The sequence below is a fragment of the Amborella trichopoda genome, chromosome 7, assembly GCF_054954075.1.
Source record: "Amborella trichopoda isolate Santa Cruz 75 chromosome 7, AtrichopodaSantaCruz75HAP2 v2.0, whole genome shotgun sequence".
Lineage (NCBI taxonomy): Eukaryota > Viridiplantae > Streptophyta > Magnoliopsida > Amborellales > Amborellaceae > Amborella > Amborella trichopoda.
Genome location: NC_142342.1, coordinates 13875146 through 13896440, shown reverse-complemented (window position 1 = coordinate 13896440; position 21295 = coordinate 13875146). Strand labels below are relative to the sequence as shown.

At 36.7% G+C, this 21295-nt stretch overlaps 1 pseudogene; it reads left to right on the top strand.

The window, feature by feature from the left end:
* The first annotated feature begins 15335 nt into the window (after nt 1-15335).
* On the top strand, nt 15336-19766 carry LOC148781270 (wall-associated receptor kinase 5-like; annotated as a pseudogene).
* Nucleotides 19767-21295: the final 1529 nt, after the last annotated feature.

The following is a 21295-nucleotide window of genomic DNA, read 5'->3' as shown; positions in this document are numbered from 1 at the left end:
TCAAAAAAATAAAAGCATCTGTCCATTTATATGATTATTCAAGTAGATTTAATCTTTCAAATACAAAAATATTTCCAAAATTAAAATATTCTCTATAAATTAATTTCCATTTATATGATTATGCACTATTTGAATTTAGGGATTATGCACTATTTGAATTTAGGGGGATGATTTCGGTAGACAACTCCCATAAATTATGGCAAATAGGACTCCTAGAAACCTCAGTTTTGAGTCATAATGGCTGCAGTAAGCCTAATAAACCATATTGAACCTAAGACCCTTAGTTTCATCCTAAAGACACCCAAAATCTAGTTCAAGTTATAGATGATCCCAAGAGCTTTCCAACACTTTAAAATCGCCAAAATATAATTCACTATTCGAAAGATAAAGATAAGGAAAATTTGTTCAATAAAATCTCAAATAGGTCGTCCCTGCCCAAGTTGCGGCAGGCCGTGCATTGGCCGTGACTAGTGGCATGTCACATTGTCCATGAGCCGCACAAGTCGCCGCATGTCGTGCAATCCAACGGGCCCAACGGCAGTTGTGGTCCTCCCAAAAGCCTATGGATAGACCGTTTGAGGCGGTTTTTGAATAAAATAAGCCTAAATTTAATAATTTTACCCTAAACTACTAAGATTGGGACTCTGATTTCTTTCCAAAAAAATTTTACTATGTCCCTAAGAAAAATTTATATAAACTCGTTCAAAAAAGTCCAGAAAAGTACTTACACAATACCTAGAAAATACACTAAAAATCCTTGGAAAAAACATAAAAAAAAAATTAGAAAATTAGGAAATTTGCCTAAAAATGTGTAGAAAAAAGAAAACCCCAAGAAAGTCTTGAAAAGTTAGGAAAAGTCCCAAAAAATCAAGAAAAATAGTACAAATTCTTAGGAAATTCTACGAGTCCCATAAAGCTTTAGAAAAAATAGAAAACCATAATTAATTTGCAGAAATATTTTACGGTGGCCTGATCCAAGCCCAAAACTCCAGGCTCAGGTCCTTTAAAAAAAAATTTCTTTCCTTTTTACATTAATTTATTATTTTTTAAATTTTTTTAGTTTGTTTTTGTGAATTAGAAATTTTAGTTTAGAATTGTTAGCTTTTGAAAGATCCAATAGATGTGAATTTACAGCTGACGCTACCCAATACGCGTAAAAAGGATCAGATCTGTCAAATCTATATCGGCTCTAAACCTATACTTTGAGAAGTCCCTATTCTCTATTAACTTATCACTTTTTAACTAGTTTTGCATGAATTTGAGTTGATTTCACTCAGATATCTATGCAGACTCGTACATAAACAACTTATTGCCCACCATGCAGCTCTCGATCTGTCGATCCACATCTCTATATGATTTATTATTATTATTATTATTATTATTTTTCAGTTGAAAAAGAAGTCACTGGGGCTGAAAATCACTAAAAAACGTTCCCACAATTTTGTTTGCTCAGCTCGCTCAACTCGGATCGAGTCGCACGATATATATGCAAGTAGAATCGAGACGTGTAATATATGTGTGAGTTGAATCGAGTTGCATCCGCATGAGTCATGCAAAATAGTAGCCATCTAAATGAAAAAAATTTGGTAGCCACTTTTGCCCAAATTTTTTCCTCTATGTTTCTTGTTTCCCTCTATTTCTGTTTTCTATTGCATGTTTTTTTAGGAAAATAGGAAATAAATAAATAAATAAGAAAAGGTAATTAGATTAGGTCTGTTTTTTTTTTTTTTCAGTTCCTTATCTCTTGCCTTGTCCTCATCTAGGACTAGATTAGCTTTTCAGTTATCCTTATTTGTGCATCCTAGATTAGGTTGTTTTGGATAATTGCCTGCTTTATTACATATCTTCTTTACCATCAACTAGTGTTCTTGTTTTTCCCATCTTAATCACACACTTTGCACGTATCAAAAGGTTTCTCAAAAGTTTTTAAAATACCCTATACCGGCACTGAAATCATGTGCGAATCCAGTTTTGTGGCGGGATAGTTGGGGATACGCAATGAGTACCCATCTGCACTTCTTGACCCCAAAGCAACCCATGCATAGTAAACTCAGACTACACAGTTGAATTGTCGCTGAGTCTTACGTGGTCACCCATATTAACCTAACCTGTTTTCAGCCTTTTCCTTAGCTAGTTGCCCTTGACCTGGCCTACACATACTTCACTAGGTCAAAGTGTTTTCAATCATTTTTGGGTCCTCTTTGTATGCGTCTCTATGCTAGAAGTTATGCCGGTCGTTCGTGGCGACTCGACACCGAGTCCACTTCCTCTTTTGAAACCTTGTAAGCCCAGACAGCCCATTGGGCCCTATGGTAATGCCCCTTGGTTTTACCCTAAGTTTGAGTCCATCTCCTGCTCTCTAGATCCCATTGAGATAAGAGGTGTGTGTCACTCCCACCAACCTTAACAGCTAGGGAATTTGGATTTACCCTAAGTTTGAGCCCATCTCCTGCTCTGTAGATCCTACTGAGATAAGAGGTGTGTCACTCCCACCAACCTTAGCAGCTAGGGAATTTGGCCTGAGGCTGCCCTTAAGGACGTGAGAATCCCACCTGCAAGCCCAAGTCCAAGTCCAAGTCCAAGGGGAAGGCTACTGAGGTCCATATCCTCCACAAGGCGCCAGCACCACCGAGTCCGCTAGGCCCTCATAGTCAACCTAACTACAGTCAAAATCCTCAAGGTGAAAACCTAGGTGTAGACATCCCTTTAAAATTCTGGCAAAGGAAATTCAGAAAGCCATGATTCTAAATCCAAAGGACAACATAAACCTTAATAGACCATAGGTAATCTAGATCTAGTAGAATTATCCTAAAAATACCCAAAACTTATCCGACGCCATAGTACACCCCGAGAGCTTTCCAATAGTCCATGAACTGCCTGAATTAGACCAACATATCAAATGATATAAGCCTCAAGGATTTCAGGGTAAAAAATTGCTCAATTTCCCCTGAATCTGGGCCAAAGCAACTCGCACAACGCGTCACACCTCGTGGTAGGCCACGCGCTACTCTGTGTATCGCACAGCGCGCTGGGTCGTGCATCGCATGGCCCAATGAGGCCAAACGCAACCCATTGACCTTAGAAGTGTTTTTCGACCGAAAAATCAACAAAATAAGGAAAAAAAAAAAAAAAAAGGCCCTAATATAATCCTAATTGAATTTGGAAATTAGACCTAATAATTACCACCCTAACCCTAGTTCACACCGATAAATACCTCATTCAAAAAATAAGATTAGAAGATTAGAGAAACAATATAAGTTCTTTAAAAAATAGGAGAAATTCCCATAGAAATTTACAATTAGGAAAATACCTAATAAATACCCAAAAATAATAGGAAAAAGCATTAGAAAATTCTTAGAAAATTTGAAAACTTAGGAAAAATCCCCAAAAATTGGGTTTTACTTAAGCGATCCCAAATACTTTAGAAAACTAAGGAAAACCTCCTCTAAACCTTCGAAAAGACCTTTAGATCTACCAATTCCAATAAACAAAAGGCATCCAAAAAGAGATGGTGGCACAAGAAGGGTAGTCTGATCCAAGCCTGAAACTCCAGGTTTTGGGTCTCTGAAGGTAAGTATCTATTTGTCTCTTAATTTAGTTTTTTTTTCTTCATTAATTTAGTTTACTTTTTGGTAATTTTCTGTTATAAATTAGTTAGCACAATTTAAAAGTGCTTTTAAGCAATATACACAGATCTCGAAGTTGACACTACTAATGGACTCAGAAAATAATTAGATCTTAATAGATTTGTGTCGTTTCTGAGCCCATAATTCAAACGGTCACACTTTCTCTATTTTTTCATAATTTCACTCAATGTCGTAAAGATTTGAGTTGATCTGTGCCCGAGATGGACACAGATTGGAGTGTAAACATTGGGTCATCAAGGAAAGGGCCCATCCAAATCCCATTCCAGAGGCTCTATGAGCAAGGGCTCAAGCCATAATGGCTCCTCTAATGGGGGCACGCACCCAAGTTTCCTCCACTTAAAAACATAGATCTTGATTATAAGCTATTTCAAGGGCACTCAGTTTTCCATCTAACCTACCCTTAGTTAGGGCCTTCCTACGGTCTACAGGCCTCACTGACACTTTTCCTGACCCACCTCAGGCATCTACATATTGGCAAGGTCAAGGGCCTTCTTCAACCTAAGACCAACACAGTCATATTAGTCATACACCATTGACGAACCAACATCGCCACAATCCCGGCCCTCAAGCACTAGCCCTTTTGGGTTGACCATCGCACAAACCACCACCACCACCATCCAAACACAACCACCTACACTTCAAGTTCTGTATTATATCACCTACTGGCAATGTAGGTTCATATTGGGTTTCTGTGGTCGTTTAAAGGTCTTATGAGAGCATGTAACTAATTTGTTATACTAGAATAAAGAACTCTAGTTGTAGTATGGTCCAGAGGGATAGGTGTTCGCAATATTGTTGTCGAGACTCAAACTAGGATTGACAAGGTAGACCAATTGAGTACCAAAGCGCTATGTACTTAGGCATAGAGCACAACCTATAAGGTTAACCTATAAAGGCTACCCCTTTATGAGGTCGGAGATGCCCACTTGAAGGGATAACAGCCAAAGATTCATCTTATACAATCACACAATATGTACATATGATATCGATAACGGGAAGCAAAGCACCATTGAATGTGATGTGTGTACATGTGTGAGAGATAGCCCCCAAATGTACCAATTGTGATATGCGTGCACAAGTGTATAACCTAGGCTGGTCCGTAGGGGTAACCTGTATTCCATAAGCTAAGATTGTGCCCTTTCATCTATTGGTTGATTTTGACAGCTCAATCATGAACCTCTGTGATAGACTGTGAGCCATGGGAACTAATGGGTTAGTTTGATAAAGTTATTATGGTTCATAGTCTCTATAAGAAGATGTTGTTCTTCAGTAATTTCGTATTATCCTTAACATAGTTGGATCTAAATCCTATCAAATTGATTTAGAAATTATAAATTTGACTATAAATGATTTTTAGATTGATAAAATGAAATTTTAGAAGTCTGTGGATATTTTATATTCTCAAAACAGATATATAAATAAGCTTAAATTGGATTTTTAGTATATAATTATTCGGCGAGAAAAATAAAATAGTAGAATTCTAAAAATTATTTTTATGATTTTAAAATTAATAAAACATATTGGGGTCCATTATACCATGGCCCCACCAAAATATAGCATTTTGGGAGGTGTATGGGGCCTACTCGCATCCCCATAGAGTTCACTATCCTTTTATTTTGTTAAGGCCTACAAGATGTCATTCAATCAAATTGAACAAAATAAGGGAAGGTTTTGTGATTGAAAGATATTTTGACTTTTCAAAGAAGCATGTGTAAGAGAATTGAGAAATTGAAAAGAAAGAGTATTGTATTTTCCCAGCACCATAGATTTGATGGGATTATGATAAGAAAGTAAAACAAATAAGGTTCTAATAACTTCCAATATATCATAATAGTTTATCTATATATTGTAAGGTTAAGATCTCTCACTTCACAAGTCTCTTATGATCAATGGTCTGGATCTAATCTCTATAAAAATAACTAACTCTACAAACCTTAACCCTAACATGAGTCTTATATTGTCTAATTGTGGTGGTCCAAATATATACACCTTAGAAGCATCTCTCTCTCACTCTCCTCTACGAGCCTCACACCCCTCTCTCTTTCTGATCTCTGTAATCTTTTCTAATCCTCCCAAAGAGAAAATATGTTTTGAAAGAAAGAAAGAGGGGGCACGCCCCCAACCACATAGAGCTTAGAGGGGCACGACACATGGCTCATGGTAATTAAATAGAGCCATGACAATACTCATTCCTGAATTACTAATTTACTCTTCATTTTGTAAATTATGTATACTTGGCCCTTTCAGCCCATTTCCGTAATTTCCTCCTCTTTCCTCATTCTCCTCGCATAAAATGCATCTTTCACCAGACACTGTAGCAACAGCATGAGATGAATATTCCACGAGACACCATAGAAATAATAAAAATGGAATAAGTTACACATAAAATACAACTAGGGTTGTCACTTGGTTCAGGAAAACCAAGCAACCTCGACGCACGTCCAACCTTGGACTCGAAAACTAGATCTATCCAATCTGGTCCTTGTCCAACAGAGTTCATACCAGACTAGTACTGGATCTAACCTCGACTTGTCCAAGTTGGGTCCAAGTAGAAGTCGGGCCCGGAAGCAACAATCAACATAAGGATACAGGGACATCACTATATTGAAGTTTGTCCCCCTGGCTTCATAGCTTTTTAGAGGGACGATCTCCTCTTTCAATCTCAAGATTCTATCCTCTAATGTCCAGTACCACGCCCTGAATTATGGATGCCTTCACCATCTCCCCATGCATCAATGAATAAAGGTGTCTTAGAGAGAGCACAATGGCTTATAGGGACGAAATTTAGTCCCACATTTAAGAATGTATCATGTTTGCTATCTATTAAAAGGTGTTCACGTTCCACCTTTCAAGGGCTTGGGCAATGAATGTGATATTTAAACTACCAAAACCCCCCATTAACTTGCCCAAGCTTTTATTTTTCGGACATGTATAGTGGGTTTTTCTCTCTTTAAAGTTTCTTTTTTATTCTCGGTATATATATGGGCCTTTGATACAAGGTGGTCGCAAGTTCTTACAACCATTTAATGTGAATTTGATAGGTTGGATGGGTCAGGAAGTTCGAAAACATTTCTTTTGAAGTTTGAGCTTGGTCAATGGAATAATTGCAGCCATCCATTTTCACATAAATTGGTCAAGATTATTGTGACCACCTTGTATCAAAGGTAAATAGTCTCATTCTATAGTTTCTCTTTTTTTTTTTGGGTATGGTTTGTAGAAGGTTGCAACTTTAAACAATCTAATTAAGGTGCACTTCCAAATTTTAACTTAACATATAATTTTGGTGTAAAACATTCCTAGAATTATCTGAAAATCTATTTTCATCTCTAATTATAACATTTTAAACTCCAAAAATAGTTAAAATCAAGTGGATCTAGATATGTGTTGCAAAATGCACTAATTGTGGGACTCAAAATCTTTTCTTTTTCATATTCATACATCTAGATGTTGAGATGATCAATTAGAGGGTTATTTAACATTAAAACAACCATTCCCGACGGAATTTTGAGGTGCATTTTTAATTCCACATTTTAAGGTTGCAACCTTATATAAACTTTTTTTCTTTTTCTTTTTTTTTCTTGGGTAAATACATCTCTCTCTCATTGTACTTTTCTCTCTTTAATAATTCTCTCTCTAGTATGCCGCTTTTTTTTTAGGGTTAGTATACAATGAGACCATTTACTTTGATACTGGGAGGTCACAATTATTTACAACTATCAGCTGTGAATTTGATTTATATATATATATATATATATGAATTTGAGAGAAATTTACCCAAAATTTATTTTATTTTCACAATTCAACAATAGTCCTCTATATTCTATATTTTACACTTAAGATTTATTTTTTTAGATTATAAAGTTTCCTTTAATTTTATTTATTTTATATACATAGATTAAACTCAAATTTGATATATACATATTTTCATATTTAAAAATAATAAATGATCAAAATACCCTTAAAGTATTTAGAGCTATTTTGAAATTTTAAATTATTTTTTAATTTTTATAGGTACATAATGTGAAGGGGTGTGGGACATTTTTCTCGTAGACTTGTCTCTTGGAGACTGGCTTGTATTTATATTACATGCAAGGCAATGGTCAAATTTCTTATCATGCCCAAATTGTAGATGACAAAATAATAAGTTAAAATTGTAGACGACAAAATAATAAGTTTCATCGTCCGCGTGAAATTCATGCCAAAATTGTTGATTTCTTGTGCAAATCACCAATGGATGGACTCATTTTTCTCATTTGGCAAGGATAGAAACAAAACTGAAAGGATTCCTTGCACCCACATGACCGCATTATCCATTTGCTCCCTTCAGTAAAATCCAAAGGTTAATTTTATGACCCTAAATTTTGGGGATGTATCCTATTCAACTAGAGATGTGTGTATTTCAAAACCACCTGAATGAATTAATGTCAAAAAATTGAGCATAAACTGACCAATTTTTGGACGTCAGATCTCAGCGTTGAACTCAAATCTAATTTTCTTATTTTGTGAAAATAAACCCACTCTAATTGTTAAGTGGAACCCGGAGCTTCCTAAATTTTTCTAAATGGCCTTTTCACTCGAAGGAGAGAGTGAATAATCTGCTCCCATGGAAGCATAGTATACATTTCAAAAATAAAACTATCTAACTATAAAATTTAAGGAAAATATCTCCTTGTCCCTATTTTTAACTTCCATATCTCATGATACTCAAGAATTGAAAATATTATTTGTAAGCCAAAGGTCTCCATCTTTTCTATCTTACAACCTCTTGGGCCTTTTTTACTATAAATTTTTGACCTAAACAAACACTAAAATGACACCTTATTTAAACGCTATCTCTCTCTCTCTCTCTCTCTCTTCACTTCTCGATGAGTTTACTAGCCAAGGGGTTTAGCTTGAGCTCGAACACGAGCACACCTTTTTATGTGTGTGAGAAAGATCGAGTTCTAGAGAGAGAGAGATGGGGTTTTAGAGAGAGATGGAGTTTTAGAGAGAGAAAGAGATGGAGTTTGAGTTTTAGGTAGAGAGATGGAGGTTTGAGAGAGAGAGAGACGATGTGAGAAAGAGAGATGGAATTTGGGTTTTACAGAGAGAGACGATGATGTGATAGAGATGGAGTTTTAGAGAGAGATAGAGTCATTACATAAGTTGTCGAGGTCTATTATATATGGTCAAAAGGGTTTAGGGGGTTGGAAGATAGAAAAGATAGAGTCTTTTTGCTTACAAGTAATATTTTTAATTCTTGTGTCTGATGAGATATAGAAGTTAAAAATAGAGGATAATAGGATATTTTTCCTAAAATTTAAATTGTTATCCAAGGGGACTATGACATTTGTTGACCCATAGAGTAAGTTTAGTGGGCCAGCCCTGACTTAAGTGTTAAGGTCCAATGGGCCTTAATTACATGGAGTCTTAGTTTAACATGGTGCAAGCAAACAAGTCTGATATGGGCTACGACCGGGCCCTATTGAGCCGGGCTTGAGTTCATGGTCTATTCGCTGAATATGCGGGGCTATGGTGGAGGCCCGACCCATGTATACCCCTTTTCGGTAATTCAGTGGGACCTTCCACCCTCTTTTTCCATGGCAAGAACACAATTGCGCTGCTACTTGCCCAATAAAATAGAGCCCAATGTGGTTTCCTGAACATTACTTCTCATACAAATTTAGTTTGGGCTTGTGTAGTTAGCAGTTGATACTAGCAATCAACACTGTATCTTACGTTAGATTCTCATAACTAAACTGCCTTAAAAAAAGCTTTGCAACTTCCTAAAACTAGTGGGGAAGATTTATCAGAGACTCTAAGAGGAGTCAGCCACTCAAAGCATTGGTGCCCCTTACTTCTGAGATCTTTAGGATATTATACATGGACCAAGGATGCAAAAAATGGTCTAAGGCTATGGGCTGTTGTGGTGCTTCATCTCAGAGCCTTTGGTCTCTTAGCATTGGCCAGCATGGCAAAGCCTGGCTGCGAGGAGAGATGTACCCTTTCGGGATGGGCCTTCATGGAGGGCTTTGACATAACCTGCAATAGCTCCTTTACACCACTGAAACCCTTCATAGGAAAAGGAAACCTCCAAGAGATCAATATCTCGCTCGTGAATGCTGAGGTCCGAGTGAATACCAGTTTGTCAATTGCCTACAGTTGTAGTAATGGAAACAGCAGTGACGGCTTTGTGGAACTTGTGGAAAATCGACCAAATATCATTTCAAATTGTTGTAATGTCAGGATAATCCAATTACTCCTTTTGAACAAATTAGGATATCTCAAATCCCACTAGATGTGGTGAGCACTACATCACAATGATTTCAACATTCAAATAACATGCCCAAGATGCAATAACAAGTGCAATATAATTGGGAAAAATATAAAAACAATAAAACAAGCATATGGAAAACCATCAAACCACAACACAAATGAAAGTAGAGATGACCACGTACATATACGTGGTTCACCTAAGATGGGCTACGTCCACGGGCAATACAGCAAAAGTGTACTCACTATCAAGAGGAAAACTTACAAGATTGGGGCTATGTAGAGTTACCTCATACAATCTCAAATAAAACTCAAACAAAAGAGCTTCTTACCATAAAACCACCTACAATCGACTCATTTCTTTGATTCACCGATGCCGCGAAGAAATACCCATAAAAATTTTAGCAAAAACCCCTCAATTTTCTCCCCAACCTTCTCTCTACCATTTCACCTTTTGTTTTCTTCTTACATCTTTTCTCACTCAACTCAAATGAGTTATAAAGCCTTATAAGAAAGAACACTTTAATTATGACTAAAATAACCCTCATCATAATGAAAATACCATGGGGTTGTGATTTAGCATCACGCCCCAACAATCTCCACGTTGATGCAAAATCACACATTTGTCTTGTCAAACCATCACTTCTTTCCTTTCATGAGACTTAGAGAAGTTAGACTTCATTCTAATTTTTTTACTTAGTGGCCTTCGTAAACATATCCGTAAGGTTGTCTTCGGTCTTGATATTGACTAATCAAACTCTTCCATCTTCGACAACTTGTAGGTTATAGTGATATTAAACCAATATGTGCCTTGACCTCTTGTGGTGAACTGGATTCTTGCCCAAATGGATAGCACTCATATTGTTACAAAATAGTTCCATTGGCTTGCACACAATGTCCGTCTCACCCATCAATCCTTGAAGCCACACGACTTCTTTTAATGTCTCTATTATCGCCATGTACTCAGCTTCAGTAGTTGACAATGCTACTGTGTCTTGTAGCCTTGACATCCAACTAACCGATCCGTTTGTAAACAGAAAAACATGTGCGGTAATCGACCTATCACTATCAAGATCACTGGTAAAATGTGCATCCATAAGACCTTGCATTTGCATTGAGCCCTTGCCAAATGTGATTGCATAACTAGTTGTACCTCTTAAGTATCGAAGCACTCATTTTGTTGCTTCCCAATGAACCTTTTCGGGGTTTGCCAAAAACTGACTTAGAACATCAACCGCATGTGCGATATCTAGTCTTGTATATATCATGACAAACATTAAACTTCCAATCACATTTGCCTAAGGAACTTTAGCCATTTGAAGTTCTTTCTTCTTCCGTCTTCAGACTTTGTATTGAAGACAATTTGAAGTGAGGCGATATGGGTGTCTTCACCTGCTTTCCATCTTTCATGCCAAATTTTTCAGGCACCCTTTCTATGTAACCCTTTTGAGAAAATGACAAATTTCATTTTGTCTATTCCTTTTAATTTCAATCCCAAGGATTTGCCTTGCAGGCCCGGGATCCTTCATCTCAAATCTTTTGCATAAAGAAGTCTTGAGCTCATCAGGTTTTTCCTTATCTTTGCATACCAAAAGCATGTCATCCACATATAAGACTAAAATCAAGTATGTAGCATCATCAAAGAATTTTAAATAGATGCAATGATCATAATTACTTCTTGTGTACCCAATGCTCATCATGAACATATCAAATATTCTATACCATTGTCTTGATGCTTGCTTGAGCCCATACAAGGACTTCTTCAATTTGCACACAAGTCATTCTTTGCCCTTCTCTATAAAGCCTTCCGGTTGTTGCAAGTACACTTCCTCTTCAAGTTCTCAATGCAGAAAAGTAGCATTCACATCTATTTGCTCAATCTTTAAATCATGCATAGCAACTAATCCAAGCACCAAGCGAATTGAGACCAACTTGATTATCGGTGCAAAAATTTCCTCAAAGTCAATACTTTATTTTTGCGAAAAACCTTTTGCCACCAATCTTGCCCTATATCTTTCAAGCATGTCATCAAGCCCCTTCTTTATCTTGAACACCCATATACAACCAACAGCCTTTCTACCTTTTAGTAGCTCCACCAAATCTCAAGTCTTGTTTCTTTGAAGGGCCAATATCTCTTCTTCCATAGCTCTTTTCCAATGCTCGGTACCATTGTTATCAATAGCTTCACGGAATGATGTTGGCTCTTCATTTTCGGCTATCAAAGCATTCAAAGTATTTGGATCCACATAATATTTGTACCAACCAGGTGCATGATTTTCTCTAGTAGGGTGCCTATGTGCCAAAGGCACAACTTCATCATGATGGCTATGTAGTTCTTCATCTTGACTTCCTAGTTCTTTACTATGATTAATGGGTATATTCTTATAAGACATAGTTGTACTTGGTGGAAGTATTTCGGGGTTGCTTTCAAATTCTTGGTACTCTTGTTGCACTTCTTGACCATTGTTTTTCATCATCATTCATTTTTCCAATACCTTGGATTCATCAAAATGCACATTACAACTGTGATTATTTTTTTGGTACTTGGATCCCATAACAGGTACCCTTTCACACCCTTGCTATTACCCATAAAGATGCACTTCTTTGATCTTGGATCCAATTTATTCCTTTGGCAACTTGGAATAAGTGTATATGCATCACAACAACAAAATTTTAAATCGGAGCAGTCACTCAAAGTTCCATACCATACCTCATTAGGAGTTTGTTTCCCAATACTACCAAAGGTGATCATTTGATAAGATAACCAGTCATTGATACGGCTTCAGCCATAATTCTTGTTCTAGGCCAGCATTGCTTAACATGCGCCTCGTACGCCCCATCAAAGTGTGATTCATCCTCTCAGCCACACCATTTTGTTGAGGATTGTAGGCATTTGTGTAATGCCTAGTAATTTCATCATCTTTGCAAAAAATTTCAAACTACTTTGATACAAACTCTCCACCATTATTGGTTTAAAGAACTTTGATGAGATGCCCCGTAGATTTTTCAACTTCAATTTTAAAATTCTTGAATGCATAAAACACATCACTTTTGGACTTGAGGGTTTTGATCTTTACTTTTCTTGAGAAATCATCAACAAATGAAACAAAATATAATGCACCGCCATAAGATGTAGTTGGTGAAGGGCCTCATACATCTGAGTAAATGTAATCAAGTTTGCACTTGCTTGTATGCTTCCCGGCCTTGAATGGGCGTCTATGTTGTTTCCCATAGACACAATGCTCACAAAATTTGGATCCATTAATTTTAAGTGTAGGAATAAAATTCCTCTTCATCAAGACACTTATACCCTTATCTCTCATATGCCTCAATCTTCTAAGCCACAGGCGAAATGGAACTTGCTCACCTTCGACTGCAGAATTCACTTCATCATTTATTATTTTGCTTCCCAATAAATTGTACAAGCTCCCAACTAGAACTCATTTCATCACAATTAGAGCCCCTTTTGATACTTTGATTATCCCACCTTGACCGGTGAACTTATAACCCTTTTAATCTAGAGAAGAGAGGGAAATCAAGCTCTTTTTTAGTTCCGACACATGCCTAACATCTTTAATTTCCTGAATAGTCTCATCAAACATCCTTAGGCGAACTGAACTCATTCCAACCACCTTGCTAGTGGAATTATTACCCATGGATACCGATCCTCCTTCACATGACTCATATAAGTCAAACCGTGATCTATGTGGGCACATGAAATGGGTTGCTCCACTATCAAGTATCTAATTTTGATAGAATATTGAATTATATGCTACCATCAATACTTCATCTTCAATGAATTCGGATGTAAACTCTTCAACTTGATTTGCTTCATTTTTTTATTGACTTGGCTTTCACCTCCCGCATTAGGAGCTCTAAAAGAATTTATCACATTTCTTTTAAAACAATTCTCCCTTATATGACCGGGCTTCCCACAATACCAACACACATTTTTGTTTTTGGGCCCTCTAGATTTTGATCGAAATCATGAATTACTTCTTGAATGATTTCTCGATGAATCGCCCCATTCATTTGATCGACCTCTTTCCACAAGAGCTTTTGTCTTCGATTCTACCGAACTTCCCTAAGATGTCTTCTTTCAAAGTTCATCGGCAAGTAGAGCACTACACATCGAGCCCAAATTAAGAAAATCCTATTTACTACAACTCAATGTAATAACAATGTTATCATAGGATTCCGGCAATTAACAAAGTAAGGTGACCGCCTTATCTTCATCGTTCATTCTCGCACCAATACTCTCAAGTTGACAAATGATATTATTAAACTCATTCAGGTGTTTTGACACATTTGCACTTTCTTTCATTCTCAAGGAATACAATTTCCTTTTTAAGAAATTTCGGTTTGTCAGATATTTTGTTTGATACAAACTTTCCAGTTTTTCCCACAAGTCTTTTGCCGTCTTTTCGCCAATAATATTAAACAAAACTTCATTCGCTAAATACAAGCGAATAGTGGCTCGTGCCTTCATATCGAGTTCGTCTCAATCATCATTGGTCATGTTTCTTAGTTTCTTATCTTTTTCCAAGTAATGATTTGTGTTGCCCTTGATGTACCAATAAATCTTGTATATTTTATTTTCAAATTTAAAAATCATATTTCCCATTAAACTTCTCCACCTCAAACTTGTGAGATGTCATTTTCCCAAAAAATACCACACTAATTCCTTGAGCTCTGATACCACTTGTTGTAATGTCAGGAAAACCCAATCACCCATTTTGAGCAAATCGGGATATCTCAAATCCCACCAGATGTGGTGAGCACTCCACCACAATGATTTCAACACTCAAATAACATGCTCACGATGCAATAACAAGTGCAATATAATTTGAAAAAAATATAAAAACAATAAAACATGCAATATGGGAAATCATCAAAGCACAACAATGTACGTGGTTCACCCAATGTAGGCTACGTCCACAGGCAAGACAGCAAAGAAGTATTCACTATCAAGAGAAAAACTTATAATATTCGGGCTATATAGAGTTACCCCGTACAATCTCAAAAAAAGTTCAAACAAAAGAACTTCTTACCACAAAACCGCTTACAATCGACTCCTTTTTTCGATTCACCGATGTCGAAAAAAAGCACAGGTAAAATGGCTCAACTCGAACCCAAATAGTGGCACTAGGGTTTTGTGGCAAAAACCCCCAAATTTTCTCCCCAGACTGCTCTCACTCAACTCAAATGAGTTAGGAAGCTTTATGATAAAGAATATTTTCATTATGACTAAAATAACCCTCATCATAATAAAAATGCCATGGGATTGTGATTTGGCATCATGTCTCAATGCAAATGAGACTATGTTCACAGCCATCGAGTGCGACACTGTGGGGTACGTCACAGACGATGCCAGCTTCACCAATGCGTGCATGTCTTAGTGTGCGAGCGAAAGCACCGTGGTGAACGGTTCATGTGATGGAATCGTGTGTTGTGAAACAAAGTTGCCCCCTCCGTGTGTCTGCTGGTAGTGTTAACAACCACACATTGAGTAGGAACTACGGCTGGTGCTCCTATGCCTTCCTGGCAGAGCTTGGGAGCTACAAATTCATTGGAACGGATCTTTGCCGTTTTCTGAGCAAAGCAGATTCCACAATTGTGCTGGAGTGGGCGACAGGGAAGGGGAGGTGCCCGACGACCGGGAATTCTACTGGTACTCCATATACGTGTGGAGTGAACTCGGAGTTCTATTATTCAGAGAGGGGCATCGGGTATCTATGTCGTTGCATCACGGGCTACGAGGGGAACCCATACCTTCGTGGAGGATGCCAAGGTAAGTACCAGCGTTTCTAAACTTGGCTCTAATGACTCGGACTCGAACGAGTTACTTGGTCTCCACCTATAAGCGAGATGGGTACTGTGTTCCCGAGTTCTATGTATATTTTTATTCACTTATATATAGATTGTGTAAGTGACTTTTGGCTATTGTATTCATCTCGGTTACCTCATGAGTTCAAATTCTCCCAAGATGTTTTTTTTCTTATTAAAAATTAAAAAAGGAGAGCTTTCTTATTTTTTTAAAAATAAAACAAGATGTTTTTTAAAAATTAAAAAAAAAGACATTTCTTTTTTTTTTTTTTTTTAAAATATGAAAAATCCACACGGCTACAAAGTGACATGCCAGAGGCAGGATTGAACCTCTTGTTGAGGTGCCACAACTTTAATACCAATACGCTACTTCGTTATTCATGATAAATATAGGCATTTTATTATATATAAACCTCATTGATTTTTTTTTTTTGTTTAAGCATGACCTGAACTAAGCTGAGTTACTCAACTCAACCGAGTGACTTGCTTGGCCAAGGTCCGAGTACTTTGGCCGAGTCAATTTTCTGAGCACAGGTAAGTACTCGCTCTCCTATGTGTGCTCCATTTAATAGGCAGAAATTACAAATGTTCTCGGTCAACTCACATTTTTTTAGTTTTTTAAAAACTGCCCCTCGGTCTAAGGATAGAATCCTTAATGCGAATTTTATTTTTTTGTTATTTTTGTTTTTAAAGTTTTTTTCTTTAGCGGGGCAGTACCCCAGGCATTAGGCCAATGCCATACTAATGACAAAAACTTAAAATTAAAATTAAAATTAAAATTAGATCGGATGATGTCTTCGGATTGAAAGATAATTTTGGAAAAAATAATATTGATCGATCTTCTTTGTATTTTCCACTTACAAATGAAACATTTTGAATTTTAGGAAAGATTTTAGAGTATGTAAGTAAATCACTTTAATTATTATCAATGTGGAACATTTCATGTCCAATCAGGTACGCCTTGTAATAAGCCACGCAGCCAGGTGTCGCTCAAAAAACCTAGGATTGGGCTACAAGATGTGGCCCAAAGACCAAGGCATCACAGCACAACGATAGGGCCTGGACGGCCCAAGACCAGGGAAATGACAACACTTGCTCGCCTTCCCAGCCCGTCTCCTAAGCTGGCTCAACCCAGCCTTCTTTTTTGACTTTTTTTTGTTTTTTTTTTTTTTAATTGATTATGTTAGCCCAGACCGGTAGAGACTTGGTCAGGGCCTATTGATCCTCGCTTTTTATGAACAGACATGGCAACTACAACAGATATGGCAACAAGATATTGAGATCTGTCAGTGTAATTGTATGTTATACCTATATAAAAACTGTATCTTATAGTTTTAGTAAGTATTGGTTGTACTCTCTCTATAAGTACACAATTGTATTGTAATCTTAATCATTATTAAAAATATAAAAAAATTGATGCACACATCTTAAAGAATCATTAATATGTCATCATACTAAACTGTTTGGATGGCAGATATCGATGAGTGCACGAGAGGGGATGATGACTGTGTAATTGGAGCTCAATGCATTAACACGGTCCCTGACTATACTTCCAAATATCCCAAAGGAAGCAACAGGGATGGCAAAAACAAAGGAAATTGATGCACACATCTTAGAGAGTCATTTCCTATGTTAAAAGTTATTCCACGTTCAAAACTAATCTTTCGTTCCTTTTCATCAATATCCATTTGAGTACAGTACACATTGGGAAGTGAATTTCTATAGTATTTCACTCATGGTTCATCATTGTCCAAAGTCCATTATATGGTCATACTTGTTTGATAGTGTTTGAATTTTAATAATTTTTTATAAATAAAATTAATCTAAACTTTAGATCGTATGTACATTTAACTAACTTGCATCTAAATAATATGCTTAAAAATAATTCTCAAAAAATAAAATTATAAAAATAGCCTTGAAATATTCATAAGGGTAATTTGGTCATTTCTATTGTTTGGACTTTTTTAATATATAAGTTAAGTATGCCTCATTAAGGTGCATACATCCACAAAATTTTAGGTTAAGCTAATTTGTAAAAAAAATATTAAAATTCAAATACTATAAGATAATCGTGACCATCTGATAGACTTTGAATGGCGATGAGTCATAAACAAATAATACAAAAATTCAGTCATGAGTGTTTTTTAGTATTTTCCATCGTATATAGAGGTCACAATTAATCTTTATCATAAAATTTAAAATTGGGTATTTACATTTGTTCAATTGACTAAGCTCAAAGTTCAAAATTACTTTTCCAAATTTTTGATACACCCAAGCTATCAGATTTCACATTTGATTAGCTGTAGGTGATTGTCACATGCTTCTGCCAAAGCCAATACAGTCCTATATACATGAGTGCTGTGTGAAAATGATGAGGCACGCTTATTCTTGTACCTCACTTTGTATTCTTAATGGCGCAAATTGATACTGAGCCTTTGGGTGGCCGCAATAAGATGTTGTTTTTTATTTTTCTCAAGTCTATGCATCTTAGTAGAGTGCACTCATTAAAAATAAAACATAATTTAAACAAAAAATTGATAAAAATACCCTCACAATATTTTAAGAGTAATTTCAACATTTTTATTTGAATTATGTTTTTGTTTTTATTGGGCGAGCTTTATTAGATGCATGCGTGTCCCAGTTTCTATATGAGTATGCTTTATGGCCAAATAGAAAAGAAATAATAAAATCAATTTTTGGCTATCCGGTTGGCCCAGATTCATTTTGAATTGTTCATTGTAGGATATTGGTAAAAAAGTGAACCTGATCCGATCATCAGCTCAGAACGGCAGAATTGTAGACCTCAATGCATTTCAATGTTCATTATCTTTTATAATACTTGATTGGAACTCTCTTGCTGGAACATTTTGGAGCAGGCGTGGGCATAAGTGTGGGGTTTCTTCTTGCTTTTGGTGCTATTACCTGCCTAATCATCAAGAAGGTAAAGTTCATGAAGCTCAGAGAACAGTACTACCTCCAAAATGGAGGTCTCTAGTTACAACAAGAAGTCTCTTCTAAAGAAGGAAGCAACGCCCCGAAGATCTTCACAGATAAAGAACTTAGAATAGCCACCAACAACTACAATGAATCAAACATCTTAGGTGCCGGAGGCTTCGGCACCGTGTTCAAAGGAACCCTGGATGATGGCACAATGGTGGCCATTAAGAAGCCCAAAATGGTGGATCAGATATTGATCGATCAATTTATCAATGAGCTATTCATACTCACTCAAATTAATCACAGGAATATAGTGAAGCTCTTGGGATGTTCCTTGGAGACCCATGTGGCTTTGTTAGTGTAGGGATACATCCCCAATGGCACACTTAGGAAGCAAATCCATGGGAGTGACTTTGGAAGTCGAATCACTTGGCCGAGTCGCTTAAGATTAGCCACAGAAACTGCAGAAGCCCTTGTTTATTTGCACTCCTATGCTTCCTTTCCAATCTTCCACAGAGATGTGAAATCAGTTAACATTCTTTTGGACCATAACTTCAAGGTGAAGGTCGGCGATTTCGGGATTTCACGGCTAGTCACCATGGATGAATCCCAAAAATCAACATTGGTAGGAACTTTCGGTTATTTAGACCCAGAATTCATGAAAACATGTTTTTTTATGGCCAAGAGCGATGTCTACAGCTTTGGTATCATCTTGCTAGAGCTTTTAACTGGGGAATTGCCTTTCTCTAAGGAGAGATCGCAATGCGATGCCCCTCTTTCAAATCGTTTCTGATCATCTGTAAACGTGGCCAACTTGCGGAGATTTTGGAGATGAATGTACTGAGGGAGGGAAGCATCCACCAACTAGAAGGTGTTGCCCAGGTTGCCATGAAATGCCTGAAACTGAGTGGTGAGGAAAGACCTACAATGAGGGAAGTAGTGCAAGAGCTGTCGTGGATTAAAGGGTCTACAAACCATGCATGGGTGCAACAAAATGTGAAAGAGAATGAGAGTTTACTAGGAAACAACCCCTCCCTGCCTAGCGAAGGAGGAGTGGACAGTTTGCAAGCAAATGTACTGCAAGTCCTAGAAATCGGTTGTTGAGAAATGCTAGCATCTAATAATACAAAAAGCTCACAATCACCCTTCACTGTTAGACATGAAATTGTGTGGTTAGAGGTGTGCCATGCATTGTACTGCATGAAAATTTGTTAGACAATATGTGGAGAAATGATAATATTCCCTACCACTCCATTTCACAGCTAGTAGCTCAGAGGGTTCGTCACCTTCTCGTATAATATAAGTGTAATTAATAGGAAAGTGTGTTCACTTATTCAAGGTGCAAATTGTAGATGAGTTGCACTACGTATCTCTATTTTCACGCCCTTATATGTTGCTAGTTTGAAAGTATCACCATTTGTGCGTGATTTCCCAGTTTTTTTAACTCAAGCTAACTCAATCCTGAATCAATCCCAATGACTTTGGGTGACAATGGCATAAGTCTTATAAATATAGAGAAGTGGACATGCCAGAGATAATTTAATATGAGCTGGTGGGCTAATCCCATCTTTTCCTATATATATATATATATATATATATATATATATATGAAAGAGAATATGAATTTAGAGAAATTTACACAAAAATCTATTTTATTTTCACAATTCAACAATAGTCCTCTATATTTTATATTTACACTTTGCCTTCACTTTTTGAGAATACAATATATTTTAATATATTGATAAGCCCAAATTTGATATGTTCATATTTTTCATATTTAAATATGATATGAAATAATAAATGGCCAAAAAACCTAAAGTATTCACAACTATTTTGATAATTTTATTTATTTTAATTTATCAATACAATCTAAAGCTGTCTGGAGATGGCTTAAGCCATAATCCTCATATCAATCGGCAGTTTAAAACCGCCCAGATATGGCTTAACTCATCATCCTTAATGATAGTTTAAAGCTACCCGGAGATGGCTTAATCCATCATCCTCAACGATAGTTTAAAGCTGCCCGAAGAAGGCTTAACCCATCTTCATATCCTCACAGCCTGGCAGTAAGAGCATTAAAAGCTGTATGTGTTGTGCGATATTTGGTTACCAAAAGGGGATTCATTTCTCAATACAAGGAGTTTTCTCATGAAATCAATACCGTTGGATTCTTGACTCATTGTTTCATCACCCTTAAAAGGTGTAGTATGGACTAAGTAGAACAACGGAAGTGGTTATGATCTACTGACAATAGTGACAAATCTTTGATTTTTCTCCCGCATGATCATGAGGTTCGAATGTTTGAAATTCAAGATAAGTATCAGCGATTATACCTACGTGAACAACCCAACAGTGAGATTAGCAGCATGAAAAAATAAACACAAGAGGTAAAAAACATTATGAAGATAAAAACTATGCCCTACAGATTATGTGATTCAAATGAAATGATAAGTCCAAGATGAAGATGAAGGGTGGAAATTCAAAGATGGAGAATGCATTGTTATCCCTTGAAAACCATAACTTAACAGTATAAAAAAGGGATCTCTCAATTGAAGAGGAGTCCCACATTTTTTATTGACACATTTAAGTAGAGATAAGCATTATTGCAAGGTTTTACCTTAGTAAGAATTAAG